The following is a 21,009-nucleotide window of genomic DNA, read 5'->3' as shown; positions in this document are numbered from 1 at the left end:
GTTGGTTTTGGCGGAAATGATGCGCCAAACTTTTTGAATGTGGAAATTATTCAGGGCTGAAATGACGTCTTGGGGTTCGATGTCAGAGCTGACGTCTCTGACAACGATGGAAAAAGTGATGGGTTTGGGTTCGATTTGGGGTAGGAGGCGTGTGGGGTTTAAGAGTTTGAACTGGATTTTCGAGCCAGGGAAGCCAGCTTGAAGCGTTGAAATTTGGTTAGGGGTAAGTTGCCTGGAAAGAACAAGAAGAGCGGATTTGTTGTAATTGACTTTTAGAGAGTCAATTTGGTGGAGGCCGAGTGAAATGAGGTGAGAGTAAAAGCTTTTTTGAGTGGCGAGTGGGGCAGGGATGTTTTGGATTGAGTAGCGAAATGAGAGTTTTTTTGAAGTGGTAGTTGAAGACGATTTTTCCGAAGTGGTAGACGAAAAGGATGCTGATGTTTCGGAGTTTGATGGTGAGGGTGTGCGTGAACGTTGTTGGGTGTGTTTTGTGGATTTTAATGTAGTGGCGTGAGTTTGTGGGGGTGGCAAAATTTTTTTGTCCATAAGGGACGGAATGGGTTTGTTTTGGGGAAGCGTTTTTGGAGAGTTTGCAGAAGACGGAAGTGAAGTGGGTAGGTTGAGGGGTTTTTTTGGTGAGTGTTTCACCGGGCCCTTGGAGCGGAGCCGACGCTCGTTCTCCATTGTGGAAACTTTTGCAATTTATCACTTTGGATTTCACTGTCACTTCACTTAGCAAACAATCGAGTGGCTGAGCGATCAGAGTCAGCGCAGAGACTCGATGTGTTCACCTCGAGAACGCGAAAGGAACTGGGGTGCACTACTTGTTAAAAATGTTTTATATACGAATTTACTCCGAATCAAGACCCCACCTTTTAGTATAATCATCCAGTCAGAAATACGACTTCTCTATAAGTAACCGTATAAATACGAAGCCAGAAACGCAACTTTAGTCATTCGCAGTCGCAGTAGTAGCATACAAGTTATACGCGCAGCATATTCTTATAGTTTATTTTGACTTTTCCATAAACTACGAAAACCACCATCATATCAACATGTCTGGACGTGGAAAAGGAGGAAAGGTAAAAGGAAAAGCCAAGTCTCGTTCGAGCAGGGCCGGTCTTCAGTTTCCTGTTGGAAGAATACATCGTTTACTTCGTAAAGGTAATTACGCCGAACGAGTCGGTGCCGGTGCTCCAGTTTATTTGGCGGCTGTGATGGAATATCTTGCCGCTGAAGTTCTTGAATTGGCTGGAAATGCTGCTCGTGACAACAAAAAAACTCGTATTATTCCACGTCATCTTCAATTGGCCATCAGAAATGACGAAGAATTAAACAAGCTCCTTTCCGGTGTGACAATCGCTCAAGGTGGTGTTTTACCCAACATCCAGGCGGTCCTTTTGCCGAAAAAAACCGAAAAGAAACCATAAACAGCTAACTGTTGTCTCTCTAGTTGCTGTGAGAAGCAGCAAGCTACAAAAAAATAATAATATCGGCCCTTCTCAGGGCCATCATTTTTTTAACAAATAAAAAAAAGAATCACAAACTTTTTTTAAAGAGTAAATAAACATACCTACTTAAAGTTACATAAAACTTGGCAAAAATTTATTGCACGATTTAAAAAAAAAAGAGCACTCAAGATGTTTTATTTTCTTAATAGTTTAAAAGCAGGTAAATTTTTATTGCCTCTCCTAGACGGCGAGCTACACGCCGCGCCGGTGGGGGGCTAGCTAATCCATGTATATCGGTTAGGCTTTGATGTTTTCTTTCTTTAGTGGTAATTATTATTTATCTCTGAAAAGTCAAAATTCATCCCTTTAAGGAAAAGCATACGATTGATTAAACAACAAAGTCATAAAAACCACACAACTTTATTTGTTACATTTCCTAGAAATATAAAAACAGTTTGGAAATCAAACATTTATTATACTGGTGGTTTAACTGAGAGCCTTGTGATACGTACTTTTTTCATTTGTTTAGAAATATTTTTGTGGTTCTGAAAAGAACCGTTTTTTTTCGTCGAAAATTAAAATGCGATGAATAGTAGAGAGTAGATTGATGTAACTAACGATGAGGAAGAAACATAAAAACCAAACAATGCTGGTATACCGGTATTGTCGTCGCCTCGTAGTCTCATAGATAAAACATAGGTTATAAAAAAAACTTAACCGCCAAAACCGTAAAGTGTACGCCCTTGACGCTTCAAAGCGTAAACGACATCCATGGCGGTGACGGTTTTACGTTTTGCGTGTTCGGTGTAGGTGACGGCATCACGAATGACGTTTTCGAGGAATACCTTCAGGACACCTCTGGTTTCTTCGTAAATGAGACCGGAGATACGTTTCACTCCTCCACGACGTGCCAATCTTCTGATCGCGGGCTTCGTGATGCCCTGGATGTTATCACGTAAAACTTTACGATGACGTTTTGCTCCACCTTTTCCCAATCCCTTTCCACCTTTGCCACGACCGGTCATTTTGAATGATTATTGATTCAAATTAAGCTTTGTTTCACAAAAGAAAACGACACAGATTTGACTGCTTCGTCGAAAACAACTACCTGCTCGCCAGATTAGTCAACTCATTTTATAGTTTAGTTTCGCTCCGCCTCTTAAGTTACTTTTTTGACCAATCAGATAACGCATAGTGTCACCCTAGTTAATAAAATACGGCGAAAAATTTTGTTGCAGGGTCATATGAACCGTCGCCGTTGTTAGTGACGTACGTAGGTGTTTATGTGTGTGTATGTGTAGTTGAGGGATAAAGAAGTAGTCAAAAAAATGGCCCGTACCAAACAAACTGCTCGTAAATCGACCGGTGGAAAAGCTCCACGAAAACAGCTTGCCACTAAGGCAGCAAGAAAAAGCGCACCCGCCACTGGAGGAGTGAAAAAACCTCATCGCTACAGGCCCGGTACAGTGGCACTGCGTGAAATTCGTCGTTATCAGAAAAGCACCGAACTGTTGATTCGTAAATTGCCCTTCCAACGCTTGGTCAGGGAAATAGCCCAGGATTTCAAGACCGATCTTCGTTTCCAAAGTTCTGCCGTTATGGCACTCCAAGAAGCGAGTGAAGCGTATCTTGTCGGACTTTTTGAAGATACAAATTTATGTGCCATCCATGCAAAACGCGTCACCATCATGCCTAAAGACATCCAACTGGCAAGACGTATTCGAGGAGAACGAGCTTAAAATGAAAAAATAAACAAAAAAAAAACGGTTCTTTTCAGAACCACAAAATTGTTTACAAATGAAAATGTTTCGCAATATTGACAGTAATTAAAGTAATAGTACGCGGATCATAATGAATTTTAAACTCTGTCAAACAATAAAAACAATGATGCTTTTATTTATGATTGTTCGCTCTGGTTAAGGGTAGGTAAACAAATCGTTTTAATTGATCGGTACTTCAAGAACGGCGGCGGCATCAAAAGAATTTAATTTATTTAAGTAGGTACCATAAAAATGAGTAAAGTTAAATATCGAATAAAGTCATAAAAGTGGTTAGGTAGGTGAGGAGGGATAATGCGTTTTTAGCGCCGACACCCTACAGACATTATCGTTTGTTTGTTTGTATAAATTAATAATTATATTTCGATTTAGGTATATGCAGATAGGTGTGAAAACTTTTTTTTATTTGTATAGAAATTAATTTGTGGCCCTGAAAAGGGCCATTTATGTATGCCCTCGACGGCCTTAAACAGTCGATAATCCAGGACGTCACCACCATCATCATCATCATCATTATCATCATCATCGGTTCGTAGTCGACGACGACGAAGACGACGACAAATGAGATTATTGCCATAGCTCACTTCTTTCTTTTAGGAGAAGCAGGAGATTTCTTCGCTTTAGCAGATATAGCCTTGGCGCTTTTTGGTTTCGGTGCCTTAGGTTTCTTCGTTGGACCGGCCTTATTTGATTTCTTTGCTTTCGAAGGTGATTTCGGCTTTGATGAAGCTGTTGCCGCAACAGCTCTACCTGTAGAGGAAGCAGCGGTTGTTTTCTTCTCAGCGCCGACAGAAGCGGCCTTTTTTGCTTTCGCGACGGCTACGCTCTTCTTTTCGGCTGCGACTTTTTTCGCTTTTGGCGAAGATGGTTTCTTACCGGTTTTTGGTGCCGAAACGGCGGAACGTTTTCCAGTGTTTTTTTTAACTTTTGAAACTGCTGAGGATTTTTTCTTTCTTTCGCCAGTAGCAGCGGCTGCCGCGGCGGCAGCAGCTCTAGCAGCAGAAGCAGCAGCAGCAGCTCTGGCCTTTGCACCACCACCGGAGGCGGACGAGGAAGCAAGTTTAAACGATCCAGAAGCTCCCTTACCTTTCGTCTGAACCAAAGAACCAGAAGCGACGGCGCCTTTTAGATACTTCTTGATAAATGGTGCAACTTTCTCGGCATCTACCTTGTAATTGGCGGCGACGAATTTTTTTATAGCTTGAAGAGAAGAACCACCACGTTCCTTTAAACCCTTAATAGCGTTATTGACCATCTCGGAAGTGGGAGGATGAGAAGGTTTGGCTCTAGGATTTTTTGCTTTCTTCTCCTTTTTAGCATGATGATGAACTTGAGGTGAAGTCGTCGAAGCAGCAGCATTAGCCGATGCGGATTGATTTTCTACGTCTGCCATTTTTTTCTCGTATTCTCGTATTATTATTATGACAGCAGAATAGATATATACTTGATAGGTAGTATATAGTAGGTAAATATAAACCTAAACGAACCAACCAACACAATTCGAATACACGAGCGCTCAAACTAAAGATATTTTCGCGCCATTTTTGCCATTTGAAAATATTTATTGATTACGTTTTTTACATATTTACATGGGTATCCCGGGCTAGTCCCGAGAGAATCCTAAATATTTCTTATTATAGTATTTTGTACTGGTGTATACATTTGTTTATCCAGTTGTGTAAATTTATACAAAATTTAAGGTACATATGATTTAATTTGTATTCTGGGAAAAAATGTTTGTAAAAAACCCTACAGTATACATGGTAAAATATAAAATGTTTAACAGAGTAAATGTGAGTTGATATGTAAGGTTGGGAGTGGCAGAATCCAGCTTAGAGTTTTAATGTAGGTTAACTAATTGTGTAGGGATTGCTTCATGGGGATTGTGATAGATTGGTTTAGGTGTAGGAAGATAGAAGTTTTTTACGAAATTTAAAGTTTCTATTTAGATGGTTTAGATTGGCAATGTTTTTGGTAAGGTTTGTCTTTTTAATTTGTTCTTGAAAAAAATTTTTGTTTATTTGAGAAAGTTTATTTTTTATAGTTAGGGTGTTAGTAGTTTTGTGTAGTTCGGTTGTGAGTGTATATTTTGGTAGATTGGTAATCGTCCTAAGTATTTTGTTCTGAAATTTTTGAATTTTGTCTATGTTTTGTTGATTGGTGAGTGGTGACCAGATTGGGGATGCGTAGAGAATGATAGGTAATATGTATGTTTGATATATATAAGTTTTTAGTTCAATTGTGAGTGGGCTTTTGTAGTTTAGTAAGGGGAGAAGAGTGACATAGGCTGTTTGAGCCTTATTAATTGCGTTGTTGATATGTTTGGTGAATGTGAGTTTTTTGTCGAGAGTAAGTCCTAGCAGTTTTGTGTCGGAAGTAGGGGAAATGGGGAAATTGTTAATATGTATTGTCGTAGTTTTAAATTTTTTCTTGTGTGTAAAGTGGGTTAGGGTGGTCTTGCTAGCATTTATTTTAATTTTCCATTTGTTATAGAATTGTGAGAGTTTATCTAGGTGCGATTGAATTTTAGTGTTGGCTATTTTGGCTTGCCATGACTGTGAAATTAATGCAGTGTCATCGGCGAATAGGGATAGTGTAGTATTGGATGATCGTGGGATGTCGTTTATGTATAGATTAAAAAGGGTTGGGGATAGTACGGCTCCTTGTGGAACTCCTGCGGGGATAGGGTGTTTTTTAGAGAGGGTATTTTTTAGAGAAACTTGGAATGTTCTGTTGTCGAGGAATGATTTAATAATTTTTGTTAGATAGTGGGGTATTTTAAATTTTAATAGTTTGATAATAAGGCCTTGATGCCAAACGGTATCAAAGGCTTTTTCGATGTCAAGAGATATGAGAGTGGAAATTTTGTTATTTGTATATGAGGTGGAAATTGTATCTACAATTCTGGCGAGTTGAAGGGTTGTGTTGTGCTTATCTTTGAACCCAAATTGTTCGGGTATTAATATGTTGTTGGCTTTTAGAAAGCGTTTAAGTCTGTTGAGGATTAATTTTTCTAAAATTTTGGAGAGGATGGGGAGTAAGCTGATGGGGCGATAATTGGAGGGGAGGGAATGATTTTTGTTCGGTTTTTTGATTGGAATAATTAAAGCATTTTTCCAGTTTTTTGGGAAGTGTTGTAGTGATATAGAAGTTTTCAGTATTGTATAGATGCTGACTAGGGTTGCTTTAGGGAGGTTTTTTATCATTGCACCATAAATTTTGTCTTCCCCTGGGGTCTTGGATGCTTTAATTTTAGATATTATATTATTAATTTCGCTGTTTGATGGGATTTGGTCTGTTGGGGTAGGCGGATTTATGGCTTCGAAAGCTTTAATAACTTTATTGGTTTTGATTATGGTTTCTTGGTCTCCTAAACTGTTGTTCATAGTGTGTACTTTGTGAAAGACTTGTGCTATGATGTTTGCTTTATCTGAGTTTGAGTATAATTTCGTGTTATCTGTTGGATTTATTAGGGGAGGAAGAGTGTAGTTGATTGTGTTTCTTTTTAAGTTTCTGGCAAGGTTCCACAGAGAGTTTTTGTTTTTGTTAGTAATTTGTTTAACTTTGTTGTTCCAGTTTTCTGTTTTAATTTGACTGATTTGAGATTGGATCGATTGAGTTTGCGTGTTAATTTGTTGTTTAAGGGCATTATTGGGGTAAGTGTTTAATCTTTTTCTAAGTTTCCTATTTAGTTTAATTTCATCTAGTAGTGTTGTTGGTAGTTTAAGTATGTACTTGTTTTGAGAAGTAGCGTTTTGTGAAGAGTGTTTAATAGCGTTTTGGATATTTGTGTTAATTTTTTGAACTGCTTGGTCCAGTTCGTCTTTGTTGTCGATTTTAGTTATAGAAGGTATCGTTTTTAGGATATTTTTAAATTTTTTCCAGTTGATATTTTTGTTGTAGTTATTAGGGTTGAGTGAAATGGGATTGTTTAGTTTAATTTCTGTGTATATGGGTAGATGGTCTGAAGGGAGGGGGTCTAGTGTGATTGGGGTAGTGCAGTTTAAGTTTTTAATTATGCCGATGTCAATTGTGGATGGGTTGTGGTTTATGTTGTAGGGAAAGTGTGTGTGTGAATTAATAGGGAATATAACTTCTAGATTGTTTGTGTCGGTATAGTTTAGTATAAGATTTCCATTTGTGTTGTTTAGTTGGCAATTCCAGGTGGTGTGTTTAGAATTTAGGTCGCCAAAAAGAAAAGTTTTGTAGGGAGGTGGGGAGAGGATGTTGTCTAGCATACGTGTAGTAAGGTTGTAGTTTGGTGGGATATATGCGTTTATTATTTAATTTTGTTGTCTATGACTACAGTAAGGCTGATGCCTGTGTTTTCTAGTTGATGGTGTGGAAGTGAGTTTTTGATGTATGTGATGAGACCACGATGGAATTGATTTGTTAGTTTTGTGAATTGAAAAATAGGCGGGGGGTTTCGGTTGTTTAATTGAGCTTCTTGTATTAATATTACATCTATATCATGTTTGTCAATAGTAAGGATTAGTTCGTCAATTTTGGGTATAATTCCATTTGAGTTCCAAGATAAAATTTTTATAGATTTTTTATTCATTTATATTAAGTTTAGGCTATCAGATAGATCGTTTAGTATAAGTATTTTATCCATAGTTGTTTTTGCATTTTTTAATTGGGCTTTTAATTGTCGTACTATGTTGATGAGTTCTTTTAGATTGCAGATTTGATTTATTTCTTTTAATTCGTTCATAAGCGTTTTGAAATCATCAAGATTAGGGTTGTCTGAATTTGGTGAGTGGGATTTCGTTTGTGTTAAGTTAGGCGGTGAGGTTTGAGAAAGTGTTGCAATTGTTTGGGGAGTTGATTTAGCTATTGTTGCGTAAGTTGTATGAGAGTTACTAAATTTCGAGGTGAACTTGGCTTGCTGGTTTCTGCCACTTACCTGTGTATTTATTTTGGTGTAAATTTTCTCAACACTTTCTAGATAAGTTGGACAATTTTTGTGGTTAGCCGTATGGGGGCCGCTGCAGTTGGCGCACTTGGGGTTGTCTACTGGATCTGGATGTTGTTCTGTGAGGTGATTGCCGGCGCACTTTACGCATCTGGGAGGTAGGTTACAGGTTCCACTTCCATGTCCAAAGGCCTGGCAGCGGTAACACTGAGAAATTAGGTTTCTCTTGTAGTATTGTTCCCATTTTATATCGATGTGGTCCAAGGATTTAATTTTTTGAATTTTCTCTAAGTCTTCTTTGCGTTGGGTGGATATCAGGAATGATTGGGAGTGGTCATTCCTTGATTTTAATTTGATACATGTTGTGTCATAAATTTCATTTTCTTCCAATGTAGTTTCGATTTCTTGAATTGTCGTAAATGGTGCTGCTTTTAGGACTAACTTATATATCTTTTCGTCTTTTGGAGTAAATGTGTAGAAGCTGATGTTTGAGTGGTTGAGTTGGTTGATGATTAGATTTCTTGCTTCTTTCTCTTCTGTATAGATTTTTGTTTCTGTTTTAAGGTATAGGATCCTAAATTGATGATTTTTCATCATTTTTTTGATTTCTTGATGAAACTGTAGTGGTTTGGTAATTGCAGATTTGATGATTATAGGTGGCTGTTTGGTTTTCCTTGTTTGGGTTGGAATAGTTTTGGTTACTTTTGGGTTTTGCCTAGGTTCGGTCGTTTCTTCTAAAGAGTTTTCGTTGTTGGTTTCACAGTAATCTTGAAGATTTGCAAGTGGAGCAAATTTGTTATAGGTTTGAACGTCGTCCATTTCTATGTTGTTTAAGGCGGTTTTTGATTTCTTGTAGATTGGGTAGAAGTTTTCTCGTCTGGTCCGGTTGCAGTTGTCGTCTTGCATCTCGTTTAAATCTTCAGTGTTGGGGTGTTTAGTAATTTTTCCACGAAGCGGGCTTTTGTAGCCCCCTTCAACGAATTTGTAAACTTTCGAATTTTTTATTCTTGTCACTTTCAAGATTTTTGTTCACTTCACTTGGCTGACACTGGAGCAGTCGACCGACATCGACGGAGACTGCCTTGCGAATGATGATGATATGATATTTTCGCGCCACGACTAAGTTTTTATTGCCTAGAAAATAAACCCGACCGCGGACTAAACAAACACCACGCTCGCCAACATTAAAATTATCGGGGCCTCACACTAGACTTTGGCGTGATGACATCGTTCCTTTTTGACGATCGTCAATGTTTTCGAGTCGACGACAAAACCAATTTTGAAAAAAAGATTTTTCCTATATATTCTGAAATTTATATCAACGAAACGACTATTCTCAGGACCTAGTGACGTCCTTACAGACGCTCGCCGTACCGACGACTTATTCGCGGTTAAAGAGAACATCAAACTGCGACGTCGTCGACAGATACTTACTGGGTAAACGTGAAAAGTTGGTCTTTGGTCTGTCGAAAGTCTAATCTATCCTCTACCGAATGCCAATAAGAATTTTTTTAAATACTTTTGTTTTTGTGCGGAAAAATTCTTTCAAAACAGTCGATGCACGAAACGAAACCAACTACGAAACCGGAACTTTTTGGAAGATGACGGGCCCCAGGAGTCATTAGGGTACATTGAATGCAAACATTAAAAAAAAAATAGTTGTTTATGTTTTCTAAAAGTTTTTTCTATACTTTGGTCTTGATAAAAACAACGAAATCTCAAAAAACATTCGAAGATGCAAACGTTTGATGTAAACTGTTGTATGATAGAAAATGTCACAATAAAAACGTTTATTTTATTAATATTTGTTGTTTTAGTATACTTATAACTTTACCGATGTTTCATTATTGTACAATACTCTATTTTATAAATAAAATGCATTTCTAAATAGAAACAAATTTGATTCGTTTCGTTGCAATGCGTTGTCATCTATACGTTCTAACTATTAGCAACATTCACTGAAAACTATTTTTAAACTTATCAATTTTGTATTTCAATTTCAATTTCAATAGTTAGTTCTATCCACCTACGTAATACAAATTCTGTCACTTTACACAAACACAAAAATGTGTTATAGTGAAGAATATGTAGGTAGTTAGTTACCAACCTATACACGTTAAAATATACTTTGGTTTTATTTGTTTGCATCTTACTGTTTTGTTTTTCTTTACCTAAAGTAAAAACCAAAATTCAACTTGGAACCAAAATTATTATAGAAAAGAACAACAACAACAACAACAACAACAACAACAACAACAACAACAACAACAACAGATGACAATGTAGTTTACTTCTTTCGTTTATATGAGATGCTTTTTTTCAAGTGACACTTCACAAATTGTAAATTCTACTAAAACAGATATACCTAATGTCTGTTTGTCTCTTTCTCTCTCTCTCTTGCACTCAGTAATAAATTGGTACTTTTTAATAAATTAATAATACCTAGATAATAGGAAACTCTTTCCTTCGATGTCGACAATGGCGCGCGCGTATAAAATAAAAATAATTATAACTTGGAAGATAATTTAAAAATTATCACTAAAATATTTTTATTTATTTGCCTACGCAATTAGATAGAAATTTGGTAGAAATCTATTTTTACTAATTTGGATGATTTTTGATATATGAACCGAATATTTGATTGCATGTTTCAACAATAACTAAGATTAAATTCTCGAAACGTTTTACGTGGCGTATCATAATCTATTTTGCATTTAGATTAAAAAAAAGTATGTAATGTTTTGGTTAAGCACAAACGTGTTTCTAACTGTTTTTTTTTGTGATTTGAAGTAAAAAAAGTCATATACAAAATGAAAATTTTAAATATGATAGAAAGACAGATTGATAGATTAAGTAGTTTAAGTTTACTAGATATAGATAGTTTAAGTTTAATCTGGTTTTTTTTAATTCTTAAGCACACAACGTCAAAGAAGTTAATTAAAATGTTGCCAAATGTTTATAAATATTAGATCATTTGTCTGCTGATCTACTTAATTCATAAACCGAGTAAGTATTGTAGACTTTATTGAATCAATAAAAAATTTACAACTTTTGATGAAACAAATATGTTTTTTATAAAAAATATTTATAGTGTTAATTTGAAGATATTTAAAAAAATAATATTTGTTACAAATTTTTATTTTATTAACAAAAATTGAAATAGTCATTACAGAACGCCACCGAGTTACTTTAAAATTGAAGAGGATAATTAATAAATAAGTTTATTAAAAAATCGAGAAATATTTGTTTGAATAAGATAGATTTATACAAATTCATTATTGTTTTAAAAATTAGTAAACATGGTTTTCTTTATCTGTAGATATTATAGCTAATAAAGATGCGTAAATTTTCTAGATCAGGCAACTAACATTTTAAGCATTGTCATAAAATTGTCATTTTTTGACTATTTTTCATTTGGAAGTATATTAAGTATTTAATATAAATACTTTTTTTTGTTTTAATCAGTTATTATTAATTCTATTACATTTATTTTTTTGTTTTGTTTTTACTTTCCAATATTAAAGCTTCTGTACTAATAATATTAGCTTTGTTTGCGTAGGATATTTAGGACTAATCCTAAATTAGTCCAAGACTCATTTAAAGCGCATGTGCGGTTCTGAACCAGCTATGGATTATCGTTTACCACAAACAATAATATACCGTTGTCAAGTATGCAGTAAATGTTTAAAAATCGGAAAACCGCAAAAAATTATCACACATTTATAAAAGAGAAACATTGGTACAAAAAAGTGTAAAATGTAAAAAACTACTCATTTTCACATTCACAAAAGTTATTTTACAAATAATTTCGATTTAGTAATATATTAAATAAATCTCAATAATAAAATAGACAGTAAAGCACCAAAACACGAGAGTAACAAAGACAAAACCGCTTTCGTCAACTGCGCAAGTCTAGAACTAAAAATCTTTGATCGAATGAACATGAAGATCGTTTGGACTGGTTCTGAACTGATCCGGTATCTAGGTTATATTCTCGACCGTGAACGACGGCCTGTAACTAAAAGTTCAGGTTTTTTTCTCATATGTACTGTGCATGCAATTAATGCCAGAACAAGCTCATCGATCGCTATCGTGAACAAAGCTTTTGATTCCCTATCTGTATACCTATGACTAAACGTAATTATCATAGTAAGATATTATTTTATTTATCTGTTTAAGGTTTGAGTATAATTGTACAAGTACAAGTATAGAGTTAAGAAGATAAAGTCAGGTTAGGTCAGGTCAGATCAGGTCGGGTCGGGTCGGGTCAAGTCGGGTCGGGTCGGGTCGGGTCGGGTCGGGTCGGGTCGGGTCGGGTCGGGTCGGGTCGGGTCGGGTCGAGTCGAGTCGAGTCGAGTCGGGTCGGGTCGGGTATTAGAGAGGGGTATTGAAAATGAAGAAATATAAGCAAAAACTTATAAGTGTGCAGAGGAAACTCCTTCGGCCCACATCTTGACTACGCACTCGCGAAGGGTAAGATAGCCACGGGAATGCTGAGATCTCTCGTATGTCGGCGGAGCGCGTTGTCAATTGACAACAAGCTCTTGTTGTACAAATCAGTGATCCGACCTACCATGACTTATGCTTCTGTGGCTTGGGCGTTCGCGCCCTGTAAGACTCGGATGCATAAGTTACAAACTTTCCAAAACAAATTTCTCCGTCAAGCATTCAACGCCCCGTGGTTTGTTCGCAACAACCAATTGCACCGAGAGGCGAAGATGCCGACGATGGAGGAATTCTTCCGTGAGACCGCCGAGCGAGCCTTTTCGAAGGCGGAAGCCCACCCGAACCCCCTGGTGCGAGAGGCCGTTGACTACGACGAAAACGGTCCGTCCAGATGCAAGAGGCCAAGGATGGCTCTCTTGTGATCGAAAAATGCCTTCTCACTCAGATCTTCCGAATCTGGTAAGCATCAAATGTCATTGCCACATTTATCTGTCGCAGCTCTTTTCAGATTCCATCAAATGGATCACTTCGGGGGAATCCCCGGAGCGCCCTCTTCTTTTCTTCTGGCGCCATGCAAACCGGCATGGCTACCCAGCGTGCGTTCAGGTATGAAGGACCAATGGTTCCGATCCCTAAGGTGACGCGAGGGGTTTTAGTGGGTATTGTCGGCTTGCACATTTACCGACCGAGTCCCACATAACCAGACCTAGTCTGGTATGCGTAAAAGCATTTCCCCTCAGATAATAGCAGAGGTCGCTTCTGGCTTCTATCGCCTTTCAAATTAAAGACAGTAGGAAGGTACTTGATAGAACAGGCAACAAGCATAAAGTGATAGAGCAATCTATCACGGCATGGCAAGCCAGATGGGACAACAGTTCCAAAAGAAAATGGACGCATCGCATCGTCTTATCTCGAACATAAGTCGGTAGATGGAAAGGAGAAAACCTGTGAGACAGGTAAATTACTACCTAATACAGTTTTTAATAGGACATAAGGCTTTTCTGTCATATCTACACCGTATGCATCGAGCAGATGATGACCGCTGTGTATACTGCAACGAGGAAGATACAGCCGAACATGTGTTTTTCGAAAACATGTGTTTTATCAACGCGATGCCATTCGATAGAAGTGGGAATTACAAATAAGTAATAAACTTATACATGATAATCTAGTTGAAAAAATGCTCGAGAACAATGAGCATTGGAGAACAGTACAGAAATTTACAGAGGAGATTTATAAAACTAAGAAAATGGGGGAAGAAGGAAGAAATCAATGTTCGAAAAGCTCTGATTCTTCGTAAACGAAAAGACGTAGAAAAATGCCCGCTGAGGGACCTAGATCATCTGCCGTAGGAGGCGGCCAGAAGATGTCTTGGGAACCAGCGTGCACGATCTAAGAACGGAGGCGCTAATTCCTGGAGAAAAAGAATAAGCTTTCACTCCTGACGGTATGGTCAGGTCAGGTCAGGTCAAGTGGCTGAGATGGGTGGCTTAGATTCTATACATTAGATATACCTTTTTCATTGCCTAGTATGGTTGAAAGTGTATTTTGGACATTTAAAAAAACCATACAAATCTTAAGAATGCATCAAGTTCAAGAAAATCTAAGAATGCTTCTCCTGTAGAAATGTCATAAAAAGATATTGGAAGATTAGAAATAATAGTTGTCTGAGATAGTTCAAGCATTAATAATTTTAAAATAGCAAACACATTATATCTTTGATCAAGTTTTGGGTATGGGAAAAAATTGACAAAAACACATTTTCTGAGCACAGAAGCTCGCCGGAAAAACGAAAACTGAACAATGTAAGGAGCTGTTTTAGCGCAATTCTTTAGATTTTATACGACAATTTAAAAAAAGTAAATTTTAGTCTATTTTCCAATTTAAGAAAAAAATACACTGGAAAAAATATAACGAAAATTTTCAAGATATCACAGCTCTAAAAAACTTGGTTTAAAAAGTTACCAGAATTGACCCACATGGATGGGATTCCAAACCCCGATTAACCAAGTGTATGTAATAAAAAGGTAGTTATAGTAAAAAGTAATCAAAAAATTGTTTTGCTAAATTATTGTTTTCTATGTGAGGCCATAAATTAATCATTCCACTCTTGTATATAGTTTTATAAATCGAATTTATAACAAACATTTAGGGTAGATATCTACTATAAAAGATTTGTTTATTATAATAAATTGTTAGTTAATTTCTTTGAGGAAAGTACTATTGATCTATTTATTTTTTATAATTATTAATAATAACTATTAGTGTACCTATTAATAGCGCAAAGTTGTACCTTTGTCGATTGAAGCATTTTCTCAAAATCGACAATATAAATTTGCGCTCGCAACACACATACACAAAACTTTTTCTGAATCTCCAAGTATTAACAATATACCATAATATTCAGAACAAAACCATGTAACAATTTATTAAAATTGGCAATTATTTATTTTCTGTTTACTCGTTGTTACTAGTAACTATAGCTAGTTACAAAAATCACTGGACATTTGATTTCAAAAAAAAAAAAATAATAATAATAATAAAAAATAAACAAAATGGGAGAACAAGCGTTTTTTTCAGTTATGTCGCTTTAAAGCGACAAAGTGACAGTTTTGGAGAAACGTCAACCTTACGTTGCTAATATAGACATTATAATATGTAATAATTATAAATGACAGCACAACAACTTATACTTATTTTAAGAAATCCGCGTCTTAATTATGCACCCAAATATAATACTAAATATTAAACTAAAAAGGATGTACAAACGAGAGAATGTTATAAATATTTTTTAAATTTCTAATTTAAGAGTTCGTCGCTGCTCCTTTCAGATTCCATCAAATGGATAACTTCGGGGGAAAACCCGGAGCGCCGTCTTCTTTTTTTTCTAAGGCAACACGGCATGGCATGGCTGCCCAGGGTGCGTTCAGGAATGAAGAACCAATGGTTCCGATTCCTCAGGTGAAATTGAATTCGTATCAGAATATGTAGTATTGTTTGTAATGTAATAACTAAAAAAAATGAAATTAAGACATATAGAAGAAACACTAAAGAGAGTTAAGAATTTGATTAATCCGAGATGTTACTTTCCTGCTATTTCTTGATTTCTTTTGCGTCGCACTTTTACCGATGTAATTTGTTTTTGCTGTTTCATTTTAAATTTAATTTAAAAAGAGCTTCGATTGATAAAAAAAAATCTAGATTTGAGTGGTCGGTCATTAGATTTATTTTTTACTTAATGAAACAAATTTTATTTACTTTTAAATGTTAATTGTGGTTCTGAAAAGAACCGATTTCATTTTTTTCTTCTTTTTAAACGATGAAAGAAAAAACTTCTCTATTTTGAACTTGTGTATTTGGTGACGGCTTTGGTACCTTCAGAGACTGCGTGCTTTGCCAATTCACCAGGCAACAAGAGACGAACCGCTGTTTGAATTTCCCGGCTCGTAATCGTCGAACGCTTGTTGTAATGCGCAAGACGAGAAGCTTCAGCGGCGATCCGTTCAAAGATATCATTAACGAAACTGTTCATGATGCTCATCGCCTTGCTCGAAATACCGGTATCGGGGTGTACTTGCTTCAATACCTTATAAATATAGATTGCATAGCTTTCCTTCCTCCTGCGCTTCTTTTTCTTGTCGCTCTTCGAAATATTCTTTTGAGCTTTTCCAGCCTTTTTCGCTGCTTTACCGCTTGTCTTTGGTGGCATATTTTTTAATATTTCTAATCTTAATAAAGAAAAAAAAAACACGACACAAACGAACTGTAATACGCACAACGAACACAAAATATACCTGTCAACTTGAAAGTTCAAGCTAAAATCATGGTGCACTATTCAATTCAATTCAATTCAAATACGTTTATTCAAAATAAATTACATTTCAAAAGGGATTTTGATAAAATATATACAAGATATTTATAACTTAATCTACGAGTCCGGACTGTTTTAGGCTTTTGGCCTCTTCAGTCAAGGAAATGGATGAATGTTGTGTGGGAGTGTGTGTGTCGTCGGGTGGTGAGTGAAAGAGTGAGAAGTTTGGGGCTCGTAGGAAGCTGTGGATGTGGATGTCGTCGTGGGTGTCTTGTCGGTGTCGTCAGTGGCGTCTCATTGTGAGGGGCGTCTCTTCAACGAGAAGTTGAAGATTGTCGGGCAGGTCGGGGTACAGCGCTGAGAGAAGCGCCGTGGGTGGATGGGGCAGTTTTCTTCTGGGGATCCGGGGGACTCGGTTGCGAAGAGTGTTGTCGCGTGTGAGAAACTTATGTGAAGTGTTGAGTGTGTTTTGGGCAATTGTGTTGTTGTTGTTGAGTGTGCGTTTGATGTAGTTTTGTTGGAGTTTGTGAAGACGGTCTGTGATGGGGGTGGTGTTTGTGTCCTGGTGGAGGGAATTGCTGGCGTGGAAGCGGTCGAGGCGGTGAATTCGGCGAAGGATTTGTCGTTCGCATGTGGCAATGCGATGTGTCTTGGTGTGTGGGAGAGATGCGTAGATGGGGGCTCGGTACTCGATGACGGGTCGGATGAATGTGTTGTAGGTGTGGAGAAGAGTGCGGGAATGGCACCCTTGGAAGTTTCCCATGAGATGGCGGAGGAGGTTGGATCGGTTGCGGACTTTCTTGAGCGTGTTCTGGAGGTCGGTGTCGAGTGAGCATGTGTGTGTGTAGGTGATTCCTAGGTACCTTGTGGATGGCACAAGGTCGATGGGTGTGTTGTCGAGTGTGATGGTGATGTCGCGTGGGTCGAATTTCTTGTTTCGTGTGAGGTTGGGGTGTTTGAAGAGGATGGCGGTGGATTTTGTGGGGTTGATCTTCACTCTCCACTTGCGAGTCCATGTGGAGATCTGGTTGAGGAGGGGCTGCAGGGTCCTGGAGGCTGAGGCGGCGGTGGTCCGGGATGTCCAGAGGGCGGTGTCGTCGGCGAAGAAGCGGGTTTTGGTCTGGTGAAGATCTGAAACAGGAAAATCAGAACTGTAAAAAATGTAAAGAATGGGCGACAGAACGGAGCCTTGAGGGACCCCGGAGAGAAGGGGGACGGGATAAGAAAAGGAATTTTGGACTTTGACTTTGCAGGAGCGGTTTGAGAGAAAAGAGTCGATTAATTTGATGAAGTTGAGGTTGATGTTGTGGGAAAGAAATTTTTGGATGAGACCATCGTGCCAAACACGGTCAAATGCACGTTCGACGTCCAAGAAGACGGCTAGTGTGCACTGGCCGAGATTGGCACTCCGGGTTGAGTCGGTGAAGAGTTCGAAAGTGGGGTCGGAAGTGGAGCGATGGGGGCGAAAACCGAATTGTTCAGGGGGCAGTAGGTTGTTTTCTTCGAGAGTGTGTCGGAGACGAGAGGCAAGAATTGTTTCGAAGATTTTTCCCAGAATGTTGAGGAGAGAGATGGGACGATAAGAAAGTGGGTTGTTGGGGTCTTTGTTGGGCTTGGGAATCATGATGGTGGTGGCTTCTTTCCATGGGGTTGGAAAGTGACCGGAATTGAAGCAAGAATTGTAAATTGTGGTGATGGATGTGATGGCTGTGTCAGGGAGATGTTTGAGAAGAATGGGTTTGATCTGGTCTGGTCCTGGGGCTTTCGAGTTCCTCAGCCGGATAATGAGGGCTTTGATCTCGTCGTTGGTGGTTGGAGCGGTCAAGTCCGGGTTGTCGGGTGGAAAGTCTGGGTCGGGGTCTGGGTCGAGGTCAGCGTCGTAGTCAAGTCGGGGGAGGTTTTGCCTGAAACGGAGCGTGTTGTTAGTGACTGTGTTAAAAAAGTGTTGGTTGAAATGTGGGTCATTGGGGACTTGGTGGATGTTTTGGAGGGTAGCAGCAAAACAATTTGCTTTGTCTTGTGGGGTGTTAAAAATGGTGTTGTTGACTGACAAATGGTGGATGGGGTGAGATTTTCGGCCTGTGAGTGAATTGAATTTGTCCCAAAACTTTTTACCGTCTCGGTAATCGAGGGAGCTACAACTGTTTGACCAGTGGGCAAGACGAAATTGGTTGATGTCACGTCTTATTTGTGCATTGAGACGGTTAAAGACAGTTTTGAGGACTGGAGATCTGGTTTGCACGAATTCGCGATAAATTCGGCGTTTGACTCGGATGAGGGCAAGGATTTGAGGGGGCAATGGTTTGCGATTTGTTGGAATGTGTTTGATGGGTACAAAAAGTGTTTGAGCTTGTTTGATGAGTTGTGTTAGTTGTGTTACTTGTGTGTCAATGGTGTTGGGGTCAAGTGTGTCGTCAATGTGTGGGAGGTTGTTTGTGATGTAATTTTGAAAGTCGGTCCAGTTTGTGTTGTTGAAATCGAAAATGGGGATGTGCGTGGGTCGCGGTTGGGGGCCTTGAAGTGTGAAGTTTGAGACAAGAGGGAGATGATCGGAGGTGACTGTGGTGCCAATGAAAGAGTCTGTGTTTGTGATGTGTGTGAGATTATCGGTCACAATGATGTGGTCTACGATCGATGTGCCAACGTGATTGATGAGTGTGGGAAATTGATTTCGAAGACGACAAAGAGGAAGAGTGTTGAGAGAGCGTGTGAGGTGTCTGCCGTTTGTGTTTGAAATTGTGTCACCAAAATCGGTGTGTCGAGCGTTGAAGTCTCCGAGAATGACTGCGTGTCTGAATGTGGAAGTGTAATCGAGGAGTTGGGTACTGACGGTTTCGAGAGGAGGATTGTAATAACAAATAAACAGAATGTTTAAATTGTTAATGTGAATGGTGGCTGCAACGGCTTGAAGGTGGTCAAGATGGGGGGGTAAGATGTGTTGAGATGAAGCGAGTGAAGTTGAGACAAGAAGTGTGACGCCGTGTTTGGCTCGGGTTGTGGGGCTGGGTTTGTTGTAGGAGTGGAAGCCTGTGATGTTTACGGGTCGTTTGGATTGTGTCTCTGTGATTGCTGCGATGTGAATTTGGTCGATGTGTAGAAAATGTCTCAAGGAGGCAAATTTACGAGAAATCCCTCCCGTATTGACTGTGGCGAAATTCAGAGAAGCCATTTTTGAAACGGGGGCCAGAAGGATTCACCGAAATGGTGGATTTATCCAAAAGTGAAGTGAATTTTGTTTGATGAGTGTGAGATTTTTAGATCGCGTCGGAGACAAGCGCGAGCGGAATGTTCGAGAACAGATTGGATTTTCTGTTTCTCGAACGGAAAAAGGTCAAAAAGGGTTTTTGTGATGAAGCGTAGGAATTGACGGCAGAAACGAAGGGTTCGCGCTCGTCGGAGTCGTCGTCAGAATTTTCGGGATCGAATTCCTTGTCAACGATTTTGATGGGAACGACGGGGGTTTCTGGGGTCATTTGGGAGGGTTTGATAAATTGGGGGCAATCTCGGGACCAGGCGGGGTGATTCCCCTGGCATTTGGGGCATTTGGGGTTTGAAACTGCGGAAGGGCACGGTTTTGACCGATGATTGTCGGGGCAAGTGGGGCAGATGGGCTTGTTGGGGCATTGGGAAAAAGAATGGCCAAATGTGAAGCACTTGGCGCACTGGAGAGGGGCTGGTTTTGGGGGGTGCGACGGCTCGCAGGGGTGAACGTGGCCGAAAAGTGAAAGGCCATTTGACAGGAGTGTGTCGATCGCCGTTTTGTCCGGTGTCACGATACGCATGAGAGGAGTTGGTTTGTTGGTTTTGGCGGAAATGATGCGCCAAACTTTTTGAATGTGGAAATTATTCAGGGCTGAAATGACGTCTTGGGGTTCGATGTCAGAGCTGACGTCTCTGACAACGATGGAAAAAGTGATAGGTTTGGGTTCGATTTGGGGTAGGAGGCGTGTGGGGTTTAAGAGTTTGAACTGGATTTTCGAGCCAGGGAAGCCAGCTTGAAGCGTTGAAATTTGGTTAGGGGTAAGTTGCCTGGAAAGAACAAGAAGAGCGGATTTGTTGTAATTGACTTTTAGAGAGTCAATTTGGTGGAGGCCGAGTGAGATGAGGTGAGAGTAAAAGCTTTTTTGAGTGGCGAGTGGGGCAGGGATGTTTTGGATTGAGTAGCGAAATGAGAGTTTTTTTGAAGTGGTAGTTGAAGACGATTTTTCCGAAGTGGTAGACGAAAAGGATGCTGATGTTTCGGAGTTTGATGGTGAGGGTGTGCGTGAACGTTGTTGGGTGTGTTTTGTGGATTTTAATGTAGTGGCGTGAGTTTGTGGGGGTGGCAAAATTTTTTTGTCCATAAGGGACGGAATGGGTTTGTTTTGGGGAAGCTTTTTTGGAGAGTTTGCAGAAGACGGAAGTGAAGTGGGTAGGTTGAGGGGTTTTTTTGGTGAGTGTTTCGCCGGGCTGGTGCACTACTTGTTAAAAATGTTTTATATACGAATTTACTCCGAATCAAGACCCCACCTTTTAGTATAATCATCCAGTCAGAAATACGACTTCTCTATAAGTAACCGTATAAATACGAAGCCAGAAACGCAACTTTAGTCATTCGCAGTCGCAGTA

Source organism: Tribolium castaneum, chromosome 1 (assembly GCF_031307605.1).
Source record: "Tribolium castaneum strain GA2 chromosome 1, icTriCast1.1, whole genome shotgun sequence".
NCBI lineage: Eukaryota > Metazoa > Arthropoda > Insecta > Coleoptera > Tenebrionidae > Tribolium > Tribolium castaneum.
The sequence above is the reverse complement of the archived record's forward strand: the minus strand, read 5'-3'. Positions refer to the sequence as shown.